Below are 23,607 nucleotides of genomic sequence, written 5' to 3'. Positions count from 1 at the left end.
TGTCAAAATGTCAATACTACCCAAAGCTATCTACACATTCAATGCAATCCCAATCAAAATTGCACCAGCATTCTTCTCGAAACTAGAACAAGCAATCCTAAAATTCATATGGAACCACAAAAGGCCCCGAATAGCCAAAGTAATTTTGAAGAAGAAGACCAAAGCAGGAGGCATCACAATCCCAGACTTTAGCCTCTACTACAAAGCTGTCATCATCAAGACAGCATGGTATTGGCATAAAAACAGACACATAGACCAATGGAATCGAATAGAAACCCCAGAACTAGACCCACAAACGTATGGCCAACTCATTTTTGACAAAGCAGGAAAGAACATCCAATGGAAAAAAGACAGTCTCTTTAACAAATGGTGCTGGGAGAACTGGACAGCAACATGCAGAAGGTTGAAACTAGACCACTTTCTCACACCATTCACAAAAATAAACTCAAAATGGATAAAGGACCTGAATGTGAGACAGGAAACCATCAAAACCTTAGAGGAGAAAGCAGGAAAAGACCTCTCTGACCTCAGCCGTAGCAATCTCTTACTCGGCACATCCCCAAAGGCAAGGGAATTAAAAGCAAAAGTGAATTACTGGGACCTTATGAAGATAAAAAGCTTCTGCACAGCAAAGGAAACAACCAACAAAACTAAAAGGCAACCAACGGAATGGGAAAAGATATTTGCAAATGACACATCGGACAAAGGGCTAGTATCCAAAATCTATAAAGAGCTCATCAAACTCCACACCCGAAAAACAAATAACCCAGTGAAGAAATGGGCAGAAAACATGAATAGACACTTCTCTAAAGAAGACATCCGGATGGCCAACAGGCACATGAAAAGATGTTCAACGTCGCTCCTCATCAGGGAAATACAAATCAAAACCACACTCAGATACCACCTCACGCCAGTCAGAGTGGCCAAAATGAAGAAATCAGGAGACTATAGATGCTGGAGAGGATGTGGAGAGACGGGAACCCTCTTGCACTGTTGGTGGGAATGCAAATTGGTGCAGCCGCTCTGGAAAGCAGTGTGGAGGTTCCTCAAAAAATTAAAAATAGACCTACCCTATGACCCAGCAATAGCACTGCTAGGAATTTATCCAAGGGATACAGGAGTACTGATGCATAGGGGCACTTGTACCCCAATGTTTATAGCAGCACTCTCAACAATCGCCAAATTATGGAAAGAGCCTAAATGTCCATCAACTGATGAATGGATAAAGAAATTGTGGTTTATATACACAATGGAATACTACGTGGCAATGAGAAAGAATGAAATATGGCCTTTTGTAGCAACGTGGATGGAACTGGAGAGTGTGATGCTAAGTGAAATAAGCCATACAGAGAAAGACAGATACCATATGGTTTCACTCTTATGTGGATCCTGAGAAACGTAACAGAAACCCATGGGGGAGGGGAAGGGAAAAAAAAAAAAAAAAGAGGTTAGAGTGGGAGAGAGCCAAAGCATAAGAGACTGTTAAAAACTGAGAACAAACTGAGGGTTGATGGGGGGTGGGAGGGAGGGCAGGGTGGGTGATGGGTATTGAGGAGGGCACCTTTTGGGATGAGCACTGGGTGTTGTATGGAAACCAATTTGACAGTAAATTTCATATATTAAAAAATAAAAAAAAAATAAAAAAAAAATAAAAAAAGAAAAAAAAAAATAAAAAAAAATAAAAAAAATAAAAAAGAAAAAAAAAAAAAAAAAAAAAAAGAATACCAAGAGAGGAAGCTGCCAAGGCCTCCTGAAGCCTAGACTTATAACTTACCCAATATTACTTATTCTACTGACCAAAGCAAGATGCAAGCCAGCCTGAAATGCTCTCCACGTCTGGATGGGAGAATTTACAAAGAATTGTGGCTATTTTTGCAATCTTCCCTAAGGTTTATGAACTTACTTTGTTTCTATAATCCTGGCATATGCAAGAAAGAAAGAATGAGCATTCTAAGGTTTTTGGGGTTTTTTGTTAATTAAATTATTCCCTGTAACCATAATATATACTAAACACATGGTGAACTCCCAGTTATTTATTATTATGTATTATTATTATAGATCTCCCCCACATCCGAAAGTAGATCTGTCCTATGAAAACTTTTATAAGCCAAAATGATACAAGGTGAAACAGCAATTACCATTAATTTATATGGAAAAATTTTATCATTCTCAGACCCCCCAAAAAATAACCTCTCTTTGGCCTGACACCTTAATATATCTTGCTCAAGGATGCAGAAAATAAATTGAGATACAGCACAGATGCTCACAAAGTTCAAAGCTATGGCAGCGAGTTGCTGAGTATAGTCCCCAGGAAGGAACTGACTGCATTGCCACTCTGACTGCTCCATGCATACTGCCTCTATAATGGCTCACTGCAAAACAAGTGCTGAAAACTATTTTCGCTTTTATTTATGAAAGCAAAAATCCTCTCCAGATATTTTTTGGTTACCCAAAACAGGTACTAATGTAAGTCTTTCATAAAAGCAAAGTGGCCTAATGCAAACTCTTGAAAAGTTGGGGGATACCTGCATTATTTGAGTACCTGCTATGCACCAGAGACTAGTCAAAAAAACAGTGGAAAAGGTATACACAGCACTTGATCCCATGGAGTTCACAGTCCATTATGGAAAATACCTTAAGCAAGTAATTATAATAGTTACATAATATTATGTCTAAAAGTTTTATAGCTTTATTAATCTTTTTCTTTATGATTTTTGTTCTTGGAGTCTTGACTTTTAAAGCCTTCCATGATCCACAAATTAACATTCACCTGTCCAAATGGGTTTTTGAAAGAAGGAAGTTGTACCCCTGCCTGGAGGCCCTCTTAACTTGGGTCTCCAATGAGCAAACCTGGGCCCAGCCAAAAGGCTAAGACCAAAATGGGGAGAAACCCCCGTTCATCTCCAGACCCAGGCCTTGGCCCATCCTGGAAGAGGCTGGTGCTATCCTCCCTTAGCATTGTGTTACCTCCCCAGGTGGAAACCATTAGAGGGAGATTAGAGGCCCTACTTCAGTCAGCCTAGAGTTGATGTCCACTGAGCTCCCTATTACCAGATCGCCTGTTGGGCCCCTCTCAGAGGTGTTTTAATGCACACTCTGACTGATAACTGGATCCCTCGGAAGCATTTTACTGGATTTCATTCAAGTGTATATATACACACCTACATACCTACACTAACTACAGATGATAGTTTCATATCTCTTTTCCTTTTGTTTTTCACTTAACAATGTTTCAAGTTTTCATTTAAAAAATTTTTAGTTAAGATATAGCATAATATTGGTTTCAGGAGTAGAATTTAGAAATCCATCACTTACATATATCACCCAGTGCTTATCACAAGTGCCCTCCTTAATACTCATAACCCATTTAGCCCATCCCCCACCCACCCCCTCTCCAAAAATGCTCAGTTTATTCTCTATAGTTAATAATTTCTTATGATTTGCTCCCCTCTCTTCTTTTTTCCCCCTTCCCCCATGTTCATCTGTTTTGTTTCTTCCACATATGAATGAAATCATATGGTATTTGTCTTTCCCTGACTTGTTTCACTTAGCATAATACATTCTAGCTCCATTCGTGTCATTGCAAATGGCAAGATTTCATCATTTTTATGGCTGAATAATATTCCTTTGTATACAGAAAACACATCTTCTTTATCGATTTATCAGTCGAGGGACATGTGGGCTCTTTCCATAATTCGGCTATTGTTGATAGTGCTGCTATAAACATCAGGGTGCAGGTGCCCCATTGAATCAGTATTTTTGTATCCTTTGGGTAAACACCTAGTAGTGCAATTGTTGGATCATAGGATAGTCCTGTTTTTAACTTTTTGAGGAAACTCCATACAGTTTTCCAGAGTGACTGCATCAGTTTGCATTCCCACCAATAGTGCAAGAGGGTTCCCCTTTCTCCTCATCCTTGTCAACATCTGTTGTTTCCTGTGTTGTTAATTTTAGCCATTCTGACAGGTGTGAGGTGGTAGCTCATCGTGGTTTTCATTTGTATTTCCCAGATGATGAGTGATGTTGAGGAATTTTTCATGTGTCTATTAGCCATCTGGATGTCTTCTTTAGCAAAATATCTACTCAGGTCTTCTGCCCATTTCTTCACTGGATTATTTGTTTTTTGGAGTTCAATAAGTTCTTCATAGATTTTGGATACTAACCCAAAATCTAACCCATAGATTTTGGATACATACCCTATTAGATATGTCATTTGCAAATATTTTCTCCCATTCTGTTGGTTGCCTTTTAGTTTTGCTGATTGTTTCCTTTGCTGTGCAGAAGCTTTTATCTTGATGAAGCCCCAATAGTTCATGTTTGCTTTTGTTTCCCTTGTCTCCGGAAATGTGTCTAGTAAGAAGCTGCTACAGCTGATGTCAAAGAGGTTGCTGCCTGTTTTCTCCTATAGGATTTTGATGGTTTTGTGTCTCACATTTAGGTCTTTCATCCATTTTGAATTTATTTTTGTGTATGGTATAAGAAAGTGGTCCAGTCTGATTCTTCTGAATGTTGCTGTCCAGTTTCCCCAACACCATTTGTTGAAGAGACTGTCTTTTTTCTGTTGCATATTCTTTCCTGTTTTTTGAAGATTAGTCAACCATATAGTTACTTTTCTATTTAATTTTTTTTAATCTTTATTTTTGAGAGAGAGAGAGACAGAGTGTGAGTGGGGGAGGGGCAGAGAGAGAGGAAGACACAGAATCAGAAGCAGGCTCCAGGCTCCAAGCTGTCTGCACAGAGTCTGACGCGGGGCTCGAACTCACAAACTGCGAGATCATGACCTGAGCCAAAGTCAGACGCTTAACCAACTGAGCCACCCAGGCACCTCGTTACTTTTCCATTAAATAATGTATTAAGAAAACTGTCTTACACTGTTAAAAAAAAAAACTCTACCCTGAGAGATATAGAATGAATAAATAAATATGTTCATGAAACTTCATAGCATTTCATGGAATGCTATAAGGAGGCCCACTTCATCCATGTATCTGTTCAATAAATATTGTCTCCTATGTGCTAGGCCCTCTTCTAGATGACCATTTCTGTATCCTAGGGTATGTGTCCATCTGGCCACCTTACAATGGACTTTCTTTTCTTTACAGATTAAGGATTTGTTGATGTTTTTTCCATTATTTCCCACCTACAAAATCTTTTTAAACATTTTTTTCTCTTAATTACCACCCCCATAAATTTTAATACCAGTTATATTATGTATTTGCTTTTATACTGTTTATTTCTGTGTTTTATATGTTTTTTAAAAAGTAAGCTTTTTTCCAACCCCCAAGAACCACTTTTCACCCTCTTGTGGGCGATATCACCCTCTTTGAGAAACCTTTTCATTTCACAGTTGAAGAAACTGATGCCAGAGAAGGGAAAGGATTGCCTCAAGGTCATTTAGTTCAGACCCCTGGAGTCCAAAGCAGATCTCAGGGCTGCTGGTCCTTCACTCTACACTGCCTCAAACATATCCATGGAGGCCACTGTTACCCCTCCCTCACCATCACTCCTGCCTTTGCTTCCCCAACTCAGGGCTCCCTCCAAACTCAGGCCCTCAACTTTCTAAGAGTGAGATTATCTATACCTAAGTATCCAGGTGCCTCCTAGACTCAGCCATGGACCAGTCCATTAGGAAACCCAAAGGCCCAGTTGGGGCTTCCCTCACAGAGGCCAGCATTAAGGGACAAGCACTGCTCAGCTCAGGTCTTCGCTATGGGCCAGCAGATCACACCGCAGCTTCCTGGGAGGTTCAGCTCCATCACCTTTTCCAAATGCAAGACAAGCATAAAACTACTGCAGCAATGAACAACAAAAAAAATCAACTTGGAAATAATTAAACAGTGAGGCAGCCACCCATAATGATATTCTGCAGCACACTTTGGGGACAGTTTGCTGCAAAAGCGCCCGAGCACTCCGGTTGTTTAATTAACATTGAAACGGCAGTTCCACAAGAACTAAAAACCCTGTTAATTTATGTGTCTCTTAATGATGCTCATTTAAATACTGTCAACTTTCCCTCGGTTTAATATTCATGATTTTGAGTCATTAAAACACCATGATCAGCTGGGGAGGGGGGATGTCTCTCTCATATACCCAGAAACACAAACTGTCTGAAGACAACAATTTCCAAATTCCTACCTTTTTACCCCTCCCCCCAAATGTTCAGCCTCTAGGAGAAGCTACAAACCAGTTGGAGCATTTTCAGAACTGCAGGCAGTACAGGGGGCTGAGTGTAGTTTATCATTTACTGCCCATTTCCCTTCAGAACCAACAGGCCCTCTCACATTTTCAGCAGTCACATAGCTGGGGAGCTCAGCTGGCAAATACAGGCTCTTGATATGCACCAAGAGGCCAGTCTCCAAACCCCACAGTGCTGAACTATTTCAAACAAGACTAGGAGACACGAGTTACCCTGAAATGTATTTCTAGAAGAAAGGGACATTTGGGTCAGAATACGATGCTGATGAGGTGAGAAGGCATACATAGGGTTTAGAAGGGGCTGTGGACACCCTTGTAGGAAACACACAGAGTCAATGCAAGGCCCCACTTGGGAGCTACACACACATAATGGAAGCTATGGGTTAGCCATTACAAAAACCCAGGCTCAACATGCACAAATACTCACTGAGACACATGCAAATTCTATGAAAGCATGTGGAAATCAATAAGGAAAATTCAAATCAATCCAATTCAGGATTACCAAACTCTGATAATAGCCCACATGCTATACCTAATTTTCTAAACTGATTGAGTAAGGAAGACAGAGATAGAAAAATGAATGCGTAGTGACCAAGAGTCATTCACCATGATAAGAAGAGCCAATGTAGATGTGGATGGGAGGGTTTTAGGAGCCCAGAGAAAGGGGCACATGGGTAGAAAGTGGGTCTGGCACCAGAACACTAGGCTGACACTCAGGAGGTACTTCCTAAATGCTAGTTCCCATCTTTTCACAAGATTTCTCTCTGTAAGACCCCTTCACAACACTGGATTCTACTTTCAATAAACTAAAAACAAGGTATGGGAGTAAGTCAAATCTACCAGCATTTCTTTTTTTTATATATCCTCAAGACAGATAAGTGGTAAGTGTCATGGGAGCTGACTGGAGCAGGAGACAAAACACTGACTTCAATGCTACCCAGAACAGGTTTCCTTTTAGGAACCTGGGTAAAGTCAGTTAATAAATAAATATAAATCTAGTTCCTCATCTGCAAAGCAAAGACAATAGTCCCCAATATCATTTTTTTAAGTATCTGTTAATAGGTGTGTCTTCCCACTAGAATGTGAGCTATCTGAAGGCAGGAACAATGTCTGATTTCTCTCTGTATTTTTAGAGTATGGCACATAGTAAGGACTAGATAGCTGTTGAACTGAACTGAACTATTAACTTCACAGGGATGTTGTAATGAATAAATGAAATAAATATGTAAAGAGAAATCAGTCATGCTCAATAAATTACTTGGGACCAACCATAGGATCAAGGAAGACTTCAAGAGTTTGAATTTAAAATGGACCTCAAAGGGTGGTGTAAAGTGGACCAAAAAGAAAAGTGTCTTCAGTTGAAAGAGCAGAATGCATAAAGAGCCAGGCCACAAAAGCCCAGCCCTGCCTGTCTCCTTCTCCCCTAGTTCCACCCACAGACCTCCCTGCACATATCATGCTCTTTCACAACCCCCTTTCCATCCTCATAATAATCTGTTCTCCTTCAATCAGCCAGCTAACTCCTACCTAGGCTTCAAGAACTGGTTCTGCAGTCTCCTTTTCCAGAAAGCCTCCCCTGATTGCCAACTTCCTTCTGGTGCCCTCTCTGGAGTCCTGCAACCCCTCTAATCCAGCTGCATTACACCATATGGTCATCACTATTTATATGCCTGTCTTCTCACTTGGAGGGAAAGGACTGCTTCTGAGTGGTCACTACATACCCAGTGCCCAGCCCCAAGGCTGACACAGAAAAGTTTTTGCCTAGTGGATGGGATGGCAAGCAGCCTGAGTAGGAATGGTGATTAGAGAATAAGGCCCTCAAATCCACTGTGCACAGACAAGTGTCAATAGTGGCCACCAGGGCCAAGCCACCAAGCCCTGGGCCAAGCCAGCTTTTTCCTCTCCCTCCCTCCACCCACCATCCAATAATCATCCATAAAGGAGCCCTTTTGTCTAATAGGAAGGGTTATGTTCCATCCCTCTACCCTCTCTGCCACCTCTATCCCCATCCCACTGCCCTGCCTCAGGCCCCACCACCTCTCCCTGCCTCAGGCTGCTGCTCCCAGCAATCCTTGTAAGTCTATTCTCTATGCATAGCCAGAGAAAGTGAGCTAACAACCAGACTTCTGCAAAAGGAAATCTGACTGTTCTGCCTGACCCAAAGACCCTGTGGGATATGAGCACTGCCAGCCCCTGCTCTTCCCCTCATCATTTCTCAAATCTGCTGGCTCCACCCATTCTCTCCCTCCCCTCCAGGCCTTTCACCCACTGCTTTCTCTGCCCAGAAAATGCCTTCTCCTCCTCACCTCCTCTTTTCCCAGATAACATCTCTTCACCTGTCAATTCTCAGCTTCCATGTCACCTCCTCTAGGAAGCCTTTTCTGGTCCCCCTCAGGCTGGGCCAGGCCTTCTCCTGTCTTCCCTGGATGTCTCTCCTAGGACTCTCAGTGTGTGTCAGTTGAAAGGGAAGGTACTCAGGTGGTCACATTATGGGAATGGAAAGAGTCCTCTGTGGATCCTGCTCTTTTTCAGTTTATTTCACTCCCAGGGCCACCTCTGAGTAGACCCCCACCCCAGTACTGAGTGGGCTTTGCCAGGGGGAGGGGAGCTGCCCGAGCAACAACGCCTTCCTCCTGACCTTCTGCCTCTGCAGGTTCCCGTGACTCACTGATGGAAAACATCCACCCCTTCTGGGCCTCTTCCTTATTTCATCACTTTAATAAATTAAGAACAGATTGAAAAGCAGGAAACATTGTCTCCTGGGCCCCAGCACCCACATTCCAACTCAATTACAGGATTTGTTTTTCGGGTCTGGCCAGAGGCAGCTGGGATGTGGCAGAAAGAGGGAGAGAAAGAGTTTGAACCAAGAGGCCAGAGATGGCAATTCAGATCCCATCTCAGTTGCTGACCAAGGGCCTCAGGCCCATCCATTCACCCCTCTGAGGTTCCTCATTCATGTCTGGAAAATGGGAGATAACAATGACACATCCCTCACAGGGTGGGGGCAGCATGTCAAATGAGACTGGGAGCGTAAAAATGCTTTGTAAACAGTCAAGTCCTAGACCATGTGAGAAATAGATTACTGCCAATTCTCTTGGTTAAAGCTAATGTGGCATCAGACCCCCTCCTGCCTAATAACTTGGCTCTAGGACTTTGAACTGAAACTCCTGAATTCCTTGAGCAAGGGTCCCCTTCATTCTCCCACTCCTTGAAATCAGCACCAGGAAGAGGGACTCAGTGGATCTTTAGTCATATATTCAACTGTTCTTGCTGTTTTCAGTTGACATCCAGAGTGCTGTGTTGGAAAATAAAATGGGAGTGGGGAGGGGGTCCTCAGTGGAAACTAGCAGACATAGCTTTTCTCCTGACTGCACTACTTGATTTCTTGCCAATTGTGTCAGTTTTGTGGTTTGCAGTTTCGGTTTCTCCATGTATAAAATGAGGGCGAGGGGGAATGAGTTAATAATCCTTGTCTTGATAACCTCACAGGGTGGCGATTAAGATCAAATTAGACCTTTTACAATCTGTAAAGCTCTATACAAATGTAAACTGCTGTTAAAAGGATATTAATAATTCAATTATTATAATAGTGACTAAGTAGTGATGAAGAAGGAGAATATTCCAGCTAGATGATAATATCTCTTTCAGCAAAGAGAATTGCATGGCTTTTCTTGATCACCTCTCCTGAGTTTCTTACAGGAAACTCTCTTGAGTTTCTATGATAGTGAAGTTCTTCCTTCTCTAATCCAATTATCTCATGCTTTAGGTTAAGCCATTCTCATTTTCTTCTCTCACTTGGAAAGGAGAATAAGGTCACCACATCCTTTCCAAAAACTTCTACCTGAGGGGCGCCTGGGTGGCGCAGTCGGTTAAGCGTCCGACTTCAGCCAGGTCACGATCTCGCGCTCCGTGAGTTCGAGCCCCGCGTCAGGCTCTGGGCTGATGGCTCGGAGCCTGGAGCCTGTTTCCGATTCTGTGTCTCCCTCTCTCTCTGCCCCTCCCCCGTTCATGCTCTGTCTCTCTCTGTCCCAAAAATAAATAAAAAACGTTGAAAAAAAATTTTAAAAAAAACAAAAACTTCTACCCAGTTTAAGACCATTCATAAGACACACTTCTTCCTTCTAACATGTCATCTGAAAAGAGCACATTGGAGGAAAGTGGTAAATTCTGTTTTGGAAAGGTGGGTCAGAGGTGCATGTAGATCTTTCAACTGAGATGCACAATAGGCTAGCTGGAAATAAAGTCTGGAGGTTCAACAGAGTGCTCTGTGCTGAAAATAGTGGTTTAGGAGACCTCAGGATAAAAGTGGCAGCTGTATAGCTTCAATCTTATTAAACTACTCTCAATTTTACTGGGCCAGCCATCCACTCTCATGCCTCTCTACCTTTGCTCTTGCTGTTTTTTCTGTCTAAAATGACATATTCCCTTTATCTGCCTGTGAGATACTATGCCTCACCTCCAGAGAAGCCCTAACATTGCTAGAGATTTCACTTACCCTTCAACAAAGTGTTGCAATCTAGCTTTTTATGTTGCAGGCACTGCACAAGATGCTTTGCTAACTCCATCCTATTTAGTTCTCACAACATCGCTGTAAGTTCATTATCTTCACTTTACATATGAAAAACTAACCTGTCCAAACCTGTGCAGATGGCTTCTGGTATAACTATGATTCAAACCCAGATCTTTGGATAACAGTTCTAGAGATATTGCCACCAGATTCTGCCAACAACTACGATAGCAAGAGATGTAAGGCAGGGGTGCACTAGCTTCCAATTCTGAGACTGACACTCAGATTCAGACAGCAGCCTGGCCTGAATTTAACAGTTACTCTGTTTGGGGGTTGAATAGGCCAGGCAAAATCAGCTGGTCATATGCCAGGGCTCTCTTATGCTTCAAGAGGTCTTTCCAGAAGTTGGCCTCCCTTGTAGCTCTCCATGGTACTGACATGACTTACATCTGCCAGCCCTAAAAGCATGACACATTCTCCCCATAGGCACTATTTCCCCAAGTGTGTCCCCCATCTCCAACTTCGAATTTTGTTTTTCCCTATGCCAGATACTCCTCTCTCACATACCTAGTGAGTTTCTCATCATTCTTCAATACTTGGCTCCCATTGGCTTTCCAAGGTGAAGATGCCACATTAGCTTTTTAGAAAGAGTTCTTGGATACCTTCTATGTATCAGGCACTGTGGTGATGACTTTCAGAGGCAATACCTCTTATTACATACTAACATATTCTATGGCTTACTTACACATTATACTTATTATTTATTGTCTGTCTTCCACCACAAGGCCCACAAGGGCAAGGATTATTGTCTGTCCGCTGATTTATTCTTAGTAACTAGAAAAGTGCCTGGCATATGGTAGTTGGGCAATCAATAACTGCTGAATGATTAAATAATTACTAAGGTATAGACAAACAACAAAAAATATTTAAAAAGCATTATGATTGCATTTCATGTATAAGGGCTTGGGCAAAATGTCTTCTCCTTGGTGTTTCTTGTCCCCTTCCAGGTCCAAACTCACAGTGGGCACTGAGAGAACTGAAATGTCAGAGCCAACCTGGATAGAGATCAGAGCTTTTTACAAGGGATTGGTAGAATGAGGAGCCATTGTTCACCTACACAAGTAAATCTCAGAAGAATATATAGTCTTCAGTTGAGGCCATTGAGATGCTCAACTTCTATTTATTTTTTAAATGTGTATTTATTTTTGAGAAAGAGAGAGACAGAGTGCAAGCAGGGGGGTAGAGGTAGGGCAAAGAGAGAGGGAGACACAGAATCGGAGGCAGGTTCCAGGCTCCAAGCTATCAGCACAGAGTCCAATGCAGGGCCCACACCATGAACCACAAGACCATGACCTGAGCAGAAGTTGGTCATGAGCCACCCAGATGCCCCAAGACTCTCAGCTTTTAAAAAGGAGAACTGAGACCAAGAGAAAGTTGTTAGTCACAAAATCTTTAAAGGAGTTTACTATGGTGGAAATAGGATGTATTGAATGAGCTCTACTCTTATTTATGTGACTCAGTGCATCCTGGCCTCAGAGTTTAACCTGAAATCACAGTTAGAGCTCAGTGTCTGCACAGAGACATCTCAGTCTGATAACAGGGTTCAGGTTTGTGTATGGGATCAGAGTTTAGTGAGTGGGTCCAAATCAATTAAGCCATTAAATCAAATAATATACACAAAATACTTGTACCAAAACTCGATCCCATTTGGTGAAATCCTTAATAAATCAGTCCCTCTTCCCCCAAATTAAATGGAATTCTACACAATTTTAAATGTTCCCTTATTAACCTTCTTCTTTCCTGGGCTCCTTTCTCTTCTTTAAGGAGCCCTTCTGGAGGTGCCTACATTAGGAAGGATCTGGAACATTATGATAGTAATTTTGGATTTCGTTTTAAAGATTATGAGAGTTAAAAGAGCCAGGGATAGATTCCAGGAATCCTGACCTCTTCATCACTGTCCTCCACTCTGTCTACCAACCCTGCAAATTCCATAGCCCAAGGCCTGGAGCTAGACACACATTTTCTTAAAAATGTCCCTATTTACTGCCTCCCTGGGAACTTCCACTTGTAGGCAAGGTGGAGTAAGATAAGGGTTAAGTAAGATAGGGTTTATCTTATTACCTGAAACAACAACAACAACAACAACAACAACAACAACAACATCCAGACAAAGATATGAAACAATGGTTTTCAAGACAGTTAATGACAAGCAACAAAAGACAAAGACCCCCTGAGAATAAGACACAAGCAAGGCAGACCTTACAACTTCCCCAGCTTACTGCACTGAGAGAGATTCTAGGCTTCAGAACAGGGAGGGAGAACCCAAGGAGAATCTGATGGACTCCCTGATTTGGGAAGTCAGAGCTGACAGTCCAAGGATAGCAAGACAGTGAGAGTTCATAAGACAGAGCACTCGAGAGAGAGAGCACTGCACAGAGAGAAATACAGAGATCTATAGAGGTTTCACCTCAAGTATTGAGTGCATATGTGTGAGGAAACTACACGAGGCACAGGAAAGATCCATTAGTTCCCACCATTCACACAGCATCAGAAATAATACCTGTTCTCCCCAAGAAACTTGAAGAAAAAAACAATTATAATTCACAGAGCATGGGTAGAACATTCAGAAGGGTCTTACCTCAATAATGGGTATTAATTAGCTCTAGACTAGAAGATGCTCTGGACCTGCCTTAAAAACCTTCAAATCAAAACCCAAAAGGATCAACTGTTTACAAGTATCTTAACTGCATCCCAGAACAAAGTTCAAGAATATTTTACAAAACGCAAAAAATATCCAGCCCCCAACAAGGTAAAATTCAGTGTCTAGAACCCAAAGATCACCAGGCATGCAAAGAAGCAAGAGAATATGACCCACACTGAGGAGAAACATCAATCAGAACTGACACAGATATTAGAATTAGGAAACAAAGACATAAAACAGACACACAATTATATTCCTTATGTTTAAAAAGTTTAAATAAAGTCATGGAAGATACAAACAAAAGGCTCAAATTTTAAACTTCTAAAGGTGAAAACTGTGAGGTCTGAGATAAAAAATACATTGGATTGAAGGCAGATTAAACCCTACAGAAAAATCTGTTAGTGAACTTGAAGAACTAGAAATAGAAGCTATTTAAGGTGAAACACAGAAAAAATAACAGGCAATTTTAAAATGAGAAGATCATCAATAACCTGCGGGACAACTTCGTTCAACCTAATATATGTACAATTAAAGCCCATAAAGGAGGGGAGAAGACAGAAAAATTATTTGAAGAAACAATGCCTGAAACTTTTTCCAAATTTGATGAAGACTGTAAACTCACAGATCTACGAAGCCCAATGAACCCCAAACACAAGAAAAATGAAGAAAACTATATCAAGACACACCATAATCAAATTTTTCAAAACTAGTAATAAAAGAAAATATTAAAAGCAATCGTAGGCAAAGGAAACATCATATACAGAGGAATAAAGATGAAGTGAAAACAGATTTCTCATCAGAAACGATGCAAACCAAAAGACACTGAAGTATCATCTTTAAAGTATAGAAAGCAAGCTGTCAACCTATAAGAATACGTAGTGAAAATATCTTTCAAAGGAGAAAGTAAAAGAAAATTTTTTTCAGACACACAGAATCTGAAAGAATTCATCACCAACAAAACAGCACTATAAGAAATGTTGTAGGAAATACTTTAGTTGGAAAGAAAATGAAACCAGATAGAAATAGAAATCTCCAAAATGGAATGAAAAATATGAGAAATGGCCACTACATGGGTAAATGTACAAGATTTCTAAATTATTGTTTAAATCCCTTTAAAAAAATAATTGACTTTAGGGGGTATAGAGTTTTAGCTTTATAAGATGAAATGAGTTATGGAGAAGGATGGTGATGGTTGCACAGCATTATGAATGTGTTTAATGCCACTGAACTATACACTTATAATTGTTAAGATGGCTAATTTTAGGTTATGTGTATTTTAACTACAATAAGAACTAAATTTTACTACAATAAGAATTAAAAAATCATTGTTTAAACAAAAATAATAACAATGTATTGTGGGATTTATAAGTAAAATGTATGACAAAGTCAGCCTAAATGTCAGGAGAAATGGAAGAAGGAGAAGAAATGGAACTATATGCTATTTTAAGAGTCCCAGACTCTATCTAAAGTGCTACAATCTCACTTGAAGGTAATGCAATGTTGAAGATATATACTATAAACCCTAAAGCAGCCACTACAATACATACCAAAGAGTTAATAAGCCAACAAAAGAGAAGAAATGGAGCCATGAAAAAATGCTGTCCATCCAAAAGATGATAGGTGTAAACCTACCCCACTCTGCATCAATAATTACATGAAATGTAAATGGCTCCCTGCCTCCCTGGGCCTGTTGAAATGACCATATGAAGAGCACTCATCTCTCATAGCTGGATTCAATCCTCAAAGCCATCTCTGAAATAGATCACAGTTATTGTCTCCTACCACAGATTAGGAAACTGAGACCTCCTCTGGGAAAGTAACTTGCTCAGGTCAACAGCAAGTTAGCAAATGAATCACCACCCTCCTTCTTCCCAAATCAAAGCTGCTTCAACCCAACCCTAAAACAGACTCCTCCCTTCAGAAACTCATTTATTCCTGTCTACCCCCACCTCTTCTCTCTCTCTCTCTCTCCCTCAAAAGAAGAAATACAATTTGACATGAATTAATGATGAGCCTGCCTGGCCAATTACCAGGGCTAAGTGCCCTCCTGCTGGGAGCGGCTCCCACAAAGCACTAAGTGATGTGGGCCAAGCTGAGCCCCCCCTCCTCCAGCCAGTCCCAGCGCCCTCCTGGGTCCAGGCTTAGAGGAAGCAGCTTTCCAATTAGCTCTTGCCAGACAGACTGGCTTCTCTACGCAGCAAATTGGGTTACAGAGCTCTCCTCCAGCTGGCCTCGTTGTCTGGTCCCACTCGCCCCAGCAGAGAGGAAGCTAATCAACTGTGAGGCCAAGCCTGCAGGTTTCGGGCATCCATGAAGGGAGGTCCATGCAGACCTCAGCCCTGTCCCACTAAGGTGGCATTCCATAGCCGAGTAGATTTCCCCTATAATGGACAGATAATGGCCTCAGAGCCCTGGAATCCAGGCTTCTGAGCTAAACAGAGCAAACAGTGCTCAAGGGAAAGAACCCCGGTGTCCTATACTTTCACCCATCTCATAGCCACTTCCAGGAATAATGTAGGAGGTTGCTGGGCTTTTTTCTTTCTTACTTTTCTAGCACGTCAACGATAGCCCAGATGTCACTTGAATTTGAAGGGAAACGTGAGGAAAGGGGAGCCTGGGACCTCATGGCGATGTCTTAGACTCCGTGTTCCCTCTTTCTGGACCAGCCACGGAGCTCTGAGGAGGGCCTGTCCTGCTGCTCAGCTGCTCCCTCTAGTGGGCATTGCCACATCACAGTGCTGAGCACCACTTCCCTCCACCGACCCCCCCCACCCCCCCCACCCCCCCACCCCCCCCACCCCCCCACCCCCCCCCCACCCCCGAGCGAAAATACAGGCTCAGCACTTAACAGTTTAAGCAGTAATTTCAGAGACACTGTCACACAAGTCCTCACAATCACTCTGTAAAGTAGCTGAGCAAGGGTTGTGGTTCCCATTTTAGAGATCAGGAAGCACGTTTGGACAGATAGGAGAAAGCTCAGAGTCAGTGTGAAGCAGGGCTGGTCCTAAAGCCCAGGTCTCTCTCCAAACCAGGGCTGTACTGGGAATGCTCTCAGCCGCCTTTCACTGACAGTGTGTTTTACTTACCCTGCAGGCCTGAGGGTTGGGTGTGCCCTCTTATAGACTGTAACCCTCACCCTTACACAATATGCACATTGCAGTTAGACTGAGCAACAGGGAAGGGTCCTAGCACCACATACCCCCTAACCATCATACCAGTTAGCCAGCCAACACATACTTGTGAGCATCTAGCATGATCCAGGTGCTAGGGACTCCAAAGTGAATTAGACCAACTCCCTGTCCTCAGGGACCCCACAGGCCTATTGAGAAAATAAACAGGTAATGGCAATGTTGTATGAACAGTGCAACAATGGGGGTGACACAGAGCCTGGGAGGTATACAGGACAGGTTCTTGGCCCAGAGGAGAGGTGACACCTGACCTAACCAGAAGAGCCAGTAGGAATCCACTGGCAAAGATGGAGGGCTGAGCAGGTAGAGAATATTCCAGGCAGAAGAAATCGTTTTTAAAAAGAGAAGTCACAGGATGTCTTCAGAAAACTTTTCAGTCTGGCTGTAGCCTAGAGCATGAGGGTACAGAGAGGCATGGCATGGGACTGAGATGCAGCAGGGTCAGACCATGAGACTCCCTGCATGTCCAGCTGCACAGGTCAAGGCTTTGTCAGAGTCAGCTCCCTATGAAGTGGTGGCTGCAATCCCATAGCTAGGTAGGTTTATGGCCAAATGTTATTATACCCATCAGGGAGCTGAGCAGAGACAGGGCCTCTGGGGAGTGAGCAGCTGGTGATGCTGAAAAGCGTCTGCCAGGAGAATTCAGCTGCGAACACTTCCCATTCCCAAGAGGTCAAGAGGCCCTGTTGTTCCTCCCTAGTGGAGGCCCTGAGATCACACTGTCATCCATAATTCAGTCAACAAACACTCACTGGGCCTCCTGTCTGTGCCAGGCTCTGAGCTAAGCTCCAGAGGCACAGAAATAAAAAGACATGGTTCTTGCCCTTGAGAGAGATGTACAGTCCTGGGGGAAAGGGAGCCAGAGGGGAACAGACTGGGAATTTATCACAGTGTAGTGGGATGGAAGATGGATACAGAGGAGGAACAGCAAATCTTATATGGGAGCCAAAGGTGTGAGGGGATTTGAGCTAGGCTTTAGAGTACAGGTAGCATTTGCCATGCAGGAAAAGGAATTGTAGGAACCAGGAATGGTACATAAAGCATAAAGTCATGAAGGGACATTGAGGAACAGGGAGAAGCAGACAGTGGCTGTGTGATGAGCTGCCTGGTCAGACCATGGGAAACTAGACTTGCCAAGCCAAAAAGCTGGGATGCTCGCCTAGTCAGGTTTCAGTTTTATAAAGGTGACTCTGGCAGAGACCAAGTGGCTGAAGCAGAGGGCTAGAGTGGAAGGATTGGATCCAAAAGGCAGTACCAAGGCAGAATTGACAGGGCCAGGGGCCAGACGGACTGACTGTCTATAGGAGGAAACATTCATTTGTATTTTGCTCTTTTAATTGCCAAGCTCTGCTAAGCAAGGCTCTTCTGCAGCGCACATGTGAATATTCGATAAGCTAGGGTAAGTGAAAATCCCTAGTACGCACACCCCCACCCCCACCCCCAGTAAACATGAAGTCAACACTCAGTGAGGATCTACTGTAGCTGACTCCCTCTACATGATTCAAGGAGTGAGTAGATGAATGAGTAATAAGCAAACAAATGGATGAAGGAATTGGTGACCTGTGGACCCCCAGCAGGCAGCATCAGAGCCACACAAGTCTCTATGCCAAAAGTCCTGGGGAGATGCTATACAGGAAACTAGCTTGGTAGTATGTGTTGCTTAGGGAGGCTGGGGGTGGGGGTGGGGGGGTGTGGGGGTGGTGGAAGCACGGGGAGTAAATTTCAGAGTTTGCCTTGGGGCTTGGGGTCTGGTTGACCCTCTCTAGCCTTCATTCTTTTGGCTTGTATCAGGCAATGGAGGGTTGACATGTCTACACCTGACCTAAGGAGACTCCATCTCTGGAATACAGGTTTGGATGTGGCTGTCCCACCCTCACTGTGGCAAACCTCAATAAGTCAGAAGATAACCTGTGAGAAATGGAAGAAACCTCAGGGGAGTAATTGACATCACTTAGTCCTATGATGCATAGGCACTGTGCAAGGTACATTATACCTACTATCTCATTAAATATAGCAGTCCTGAAAAGAAGGGAGTCTTATTGACATTTTACTGATTAGGAAACTGAGGCATGGAAAGGCCTAACCTTTCTTAGGCCATCAAATAATATCCTGGACCAAGTCCACCAACTTATCCATAATTAAAGCATTAGGGCATCTGGGTGGCTCAGTCTGTTAAGAGTCCAACTTTGGCTCAGGTCATGATCTCACAGTTCATGGGTTTGAGCCCCGCATCGGGCCCTCTGCTTATGGCACAGAGCCCGCTTTGGATCCTCTGTCCCCCTCCCCCACTCGTGTGCATGCTCTCTCTCTCAAAAATAAACATTTAAAAAAACAATATAAGATTAAATAGCATTATAGAAAGTTGGAAAAACAGAGAAAAAGTGCTTACAATTTTATCATCCTAACATAGCAGCTGTTCTTTCACATAGCTCCGACATACTTGGTACATACTTGAGGTTTTATTATTCGTGAAATTTTGTCTTACTTTTTTCCTTATTTAACACTGTAACATAAGTATTTTTCCAGACTACTATGTCACCTTCAGAACCACTATTTTTGATGGCTTCAGACTGTCAAATCAGGTGTAAACACCAGATTTTATTTAACCATTTCCCATAGTTGGGTACTTAAATTGCTTCCAATCATTTGATATTATAATCAATCTTTTCTTTTATTAGAATTGCCTTTTTGTAGCAGTATTATTTCCTTAGGGCAGATTCCCAGAAACAGAAATACCAAGTCAGAGGGTTTGAACATTTTTAAGGCTTTTGATACCTGCTGCAGATAACTTTCTCATGGGATCTTTCTACTTCATTCCCCATATCTGGATGCCTTCTTTAACTCTCTTTCAAGCCCCCTTTCCCTAACACAGCACCTCTGTCACCCTCAGTCCCTCCTTATCCGTGAGGTGGAGCTAATGACCCTCCCCTACTAACCTCATGAGCTGTAGATAAAATGATTTGGAGACCCTCGTAAAGAATAGCAGGTTATACAGCATAGTGATTATATAGCACAACTTTTGGCACCAGACTACACAGCTCTGAAGCCCGTATCTGCCACTCCGAAGCTGTGTGACCTTGGGCAAGTTAATTAACCTCTCTGTACTTCAGTGTCCTCATCTGCAAAGCAAGAGTGATGAAAATAATAGCAACCCCTTTGGGTTGTAGATGAAGCTTTAAGGAGTTATTTTGTGCAGAAAGCACAGTGAAAGCCATGGTTGTAATAAGGTGATGTATGATGTGGGAGGCAGCCATAGCAGAAAAGGCTTCAGCATTCCTTGCTATAGGGGCTGCCCAGAGGGCAGGGGCCAGTAGCCAGGTGTCTGACAAAAGTACTTTCTGTGGTAACAACTCATCTAGCTCCATGGCAGTGACCATTACTCCCTCCCTGAAGCCTGCATAGTGCAAGTCTGGGTCTCTCTTACTCCCCCCTCCACTCCACCCTCTGGCTGCTGTGGCCTGATCTTATCCCTTTTTCATCAGGCTGCCTAACTGACCGGAAAATGCAAATGCATCCCTAAATGCGTGCAACTGCCCCCTCCCTCAGCCCTCTCCCCCTTCCGGGAAACCAGCCCCAGCGCCAGCCTGACGAGCAGCACTTAATTCTTTATTGAAAACCATTAACTGGAGTTCAGTTCTCTGAGACCCAGTTTCAAATTACCCACAGGAAACGCCAGGCCGAGAGAGTGGCTTTCAAGGGCAGAGCCATCTCCTCTAAGAGACTGGCTCCAAGACCCTGACTGTGGGGACTCTTTTGAGAGACAATGACAACAACCACAACAGCAACAACAGCCATCAGTTTAATTCCTAGAAGCACAAGAACTGATGAAGCACCCTGCTCTTCTTCCTCTTCCTCTCCCTCTTCAGTAATAGCCCAGCGCAGTAGGCCTGGAAAGAAATATTATTGCCCCATAATGGATGAGAAAGCTGACAGCCATGGGATCGCAGGCAAGCAGGGTTGAACTGAGAACTTCAGATCTCCCCAACTGAGCCCTATCACCCTCCAGTCAACACCTCATGGGCTACCCACAGTAGGGAGACAGATGAAGAAGATGGGACTGAGCCCTTGATGAGCTAAAGTCCTGATTGGGAGGGGAGACATGAAAAATGCCTAAACTAGAGCCTCAGAGACCCTAGTGCTACCTCTGGGCCTGCCACTAACTACCTGGCACATTGTGCGGTTAGTTATTATTCTGGGAATATGGACAGGAGTGGGGAAACTGAAGATTTGAAAATGTGTCCTCAGTCTTCTTTATCAAGATTTCTAACCAACCAGAAACTTCATTCATTCATTCATTCATTCATTCATTCATTCTGAATTGTTTACTGTCATCTATGTGCCTAGGCACTGAGCAAAGTAATTTGCAAATAGTACTCCTTGACTCCTCCAAACAGTCTTTGGAGGTAGGTAATATCACCATCCTCACTGCCCAATGAGGAAAGTGAGGCTCGTGGAGGAAAATGAGACTCATTCATGATTGTACATCAGTGGTAAGATCTGAACCCAAGTCAACCTGACTCCCTGATTCTTGCTGCTTTTTGTTACTATTACAGTTACAGTTCTACAAAAAGTACACTATGTCCCCACAAGAGCACAGAGAGAATAAAGACCTGTGTGGGTCTCCAGGAAGGTTTTCCAGAAGTGGTGGCATCTGAGTTGAAGGATCAGTAAGACTTGGCCAAATGGGAAAGGCAGGGAAGAAGGTTCTGCAAAGGCACAAGAGCACAGGCCAGGGCTAGTAACCATCCAAGGATATGGCACATTAAGACAAGTCAGGAATTGCTAAGCCATTGGAACTGAGCACAGAGGGTACAAAGGAACAATGCCCTCTGGGAATGCACAGTCCACGAGAGAGACAGAAATGTATAAAATGACTTGGTATTTGAGGCAAACTGGGTAATTTTTATCTAAGAACAAAGAGCTATCTGCTTCTGTGTCTCACCTCCTGCTCACAGTAGCCCAAGAAGCCACTGAACAAGAGGGCCTGGGGCTGGGGGGCAGGTAAGAAGTTTTGACTTCAGAGACCAGGAGCCTGCTTCCCAGAGGTTGTGCAACTTACCACCTCTCTGAACCTCAGAAGGGGAACTTCTCTACAAAGCAGTCACCAATACCTGCTTCCCAGCACTGCACGTTACTATACCTGATCCTAGTTAGAAAATAATAAAAAGATTGGATTTTATTCTAACTTACCTAATTATACAAATGTAGATGCTGAGGCTCAGAGGCATTAATAACTTGCCTATGGACACACCAGAAAATGCTTGATCTGAAATTTGATCTCATATCTGGTAGATTCCTCTGCCTACTGTCACTTCCACCCACAGATCCTAGTTTAGCCCTCTGGTGCCCAATGTAATAAGCCTGCTCCTCTGCCCACAATGCCCCTTTGGATGGATGAAGACAACAGCTGTGTCCCAAAATCTCTACTTCCAAGCCAAAAACTCCCAGATTTTCACAATATGATTTCAGCCCTCAACAGGGTTTAGCTGCCCTTGAGAAAGAAGCAGGGAAGAATAAACAACAGAAGGAGCTCCTTAGTGCCCTGACCAGATGTGAAATATCCCCTGCCTCAGGACCAGCAGCCAGAATCACACAAACTCCTCATGGAAAACAATAGTAACAGCCTGTTTGCTTTCCCCAGTCCATAAACTGTCACAGCCAAGCTGGACACCAGCTTTGAAACCCAAGGGACCTGTCTCCACCTAAACCTTGTCTCTTCTCTGCCCCAGATGGTCCTTATTTGAGCTGGATCCATTTTCTTGGCCACCTTGCTGAATGCGGTATACACTCATTCTAGAAAATGCTGACCTCTGCTCCAGGCCGCCTTGTCGGCAGTTTCCCAGACATGGCTCGACTGTTTATTTATTTATTTTTGTGTTAGCAAAGAGGAGAAAATCACATCGGCCTAAAATGAATACTAATGAAATGCCTTCGTTAGCTTCCTTTGTGATGAGAATGAAAAATCGGATTTCCGCGGAATTGCAAGCCATATATTTCTTTCCCCCAACCTTTTTTTTTTTTTGCCCTTTCCTCTGATAGGAAGATTACGGACAGCCAAGAAGGAGAGTAAAGTCATTTCATAAAAAATATCTGCATTTTTAAGGGCGCCTTTGTTGCAGAGGGACGTGGCAGTGCAATTTCTCCAAACCCACTTTTCCCAGCCTGTAAAGCAAATGTACCTATTTGTCCTCTGCTGCAACAATGCCAGCTGCATTCAATCAACTGAGAAGCTGCAAGCCATAAACCTTCTTCCCCAGCTAGGGGGGTGAGGTGGGGGGAGGGAGCAAGCAAGAGAGGAGGCATGCCATAAAAATTCATCAGAATAATGTAGGGATGAGACGCGCTCCGATCGCCGGCAAGCAATCAACCAATCACTCATTCTGTGGCATTTACAGCACGTCTCATTCCCCTGTTCCTTAAGGACAATTGATTTTTCCTGATTCCATTAGCATAACGGCGTGGAAAATGTCTGCAGTGCAATATTTCTGGAAAGTTCCAACAAGTAGGCTGGGCACTGGAGTGTGACCATCTCCATAAAGCTTCCTCAGGCTCTGCAGCAGACATCACCACAGCCGCAGCAAAGTGCCCAGAGAGAATGATACAGCCTCCAAAACTTGGGGGCCAAGGGCACCTGAGGGGTGTCAGAGCAGGTAATTGGCACCAATATGAAACCCCTCAATTTCTCATTCCTGGACACAGAAGCACTCTTTTCTGCAAGACGGGGTACTATGGGATGGTAAGGAACAAGCAAAATGCACCCAGCCCAGGAGGGGCTGAGTCACAGATCCTATGTCTACTTGCAGCCTTCCAAGTCTTCTGGGTTTAGGAACTGAGAAAACAATACTTAATATGATTATTCCTTTGTGTGTGAACAGGAGGCTGCAGTAGTGGGTGCCCAGAAGCCGTTATTCTGCTCCTCTGTCAGCTGGGTCCCCACCAAAACAGCATGTGCATGAAGAGGGAATGTGAGGAGTTTGGGGACATGCAGATCTGAATTCAAATTCTGGCTCTCCCTTTTA

The 23,607-nt window shown here is 43.3% G+C and overlaps 1 long non-coding RNA gene across 1 annotated transcript in view; it reads right to left on the bottom strand.

Annotated features, from left to right (window-relative positions):
* LOC131504750 (uncharacterized) overlaps positions 1–23,607 on the bottom strand; it is a 133,921-nt gene that overhangs the window by 51,002 nt on the left and 59,312 nt on the right. The gene's annotated exons all lie outside the window — the stretch shown is intronic.

The sequence above is a fragment of the Neofelis nebulosa genome, chromosome 2 (assembly GCF_028018385.1).
Source record: "Neofelis nebulosa isolate mNeoNeb1 chromosome 2, mNeoNeb1.pri, whole genome shotgun sequence".
Lineage (NCBI taxonomy): Eukaryota > Metazoa > Chordata > Mammalia > Carnivora > Felidae > Neofelis > Neofelis nebulosa.
This window is presented reverse-complemented; position numbering and strand designations above follow the sequence as displayed.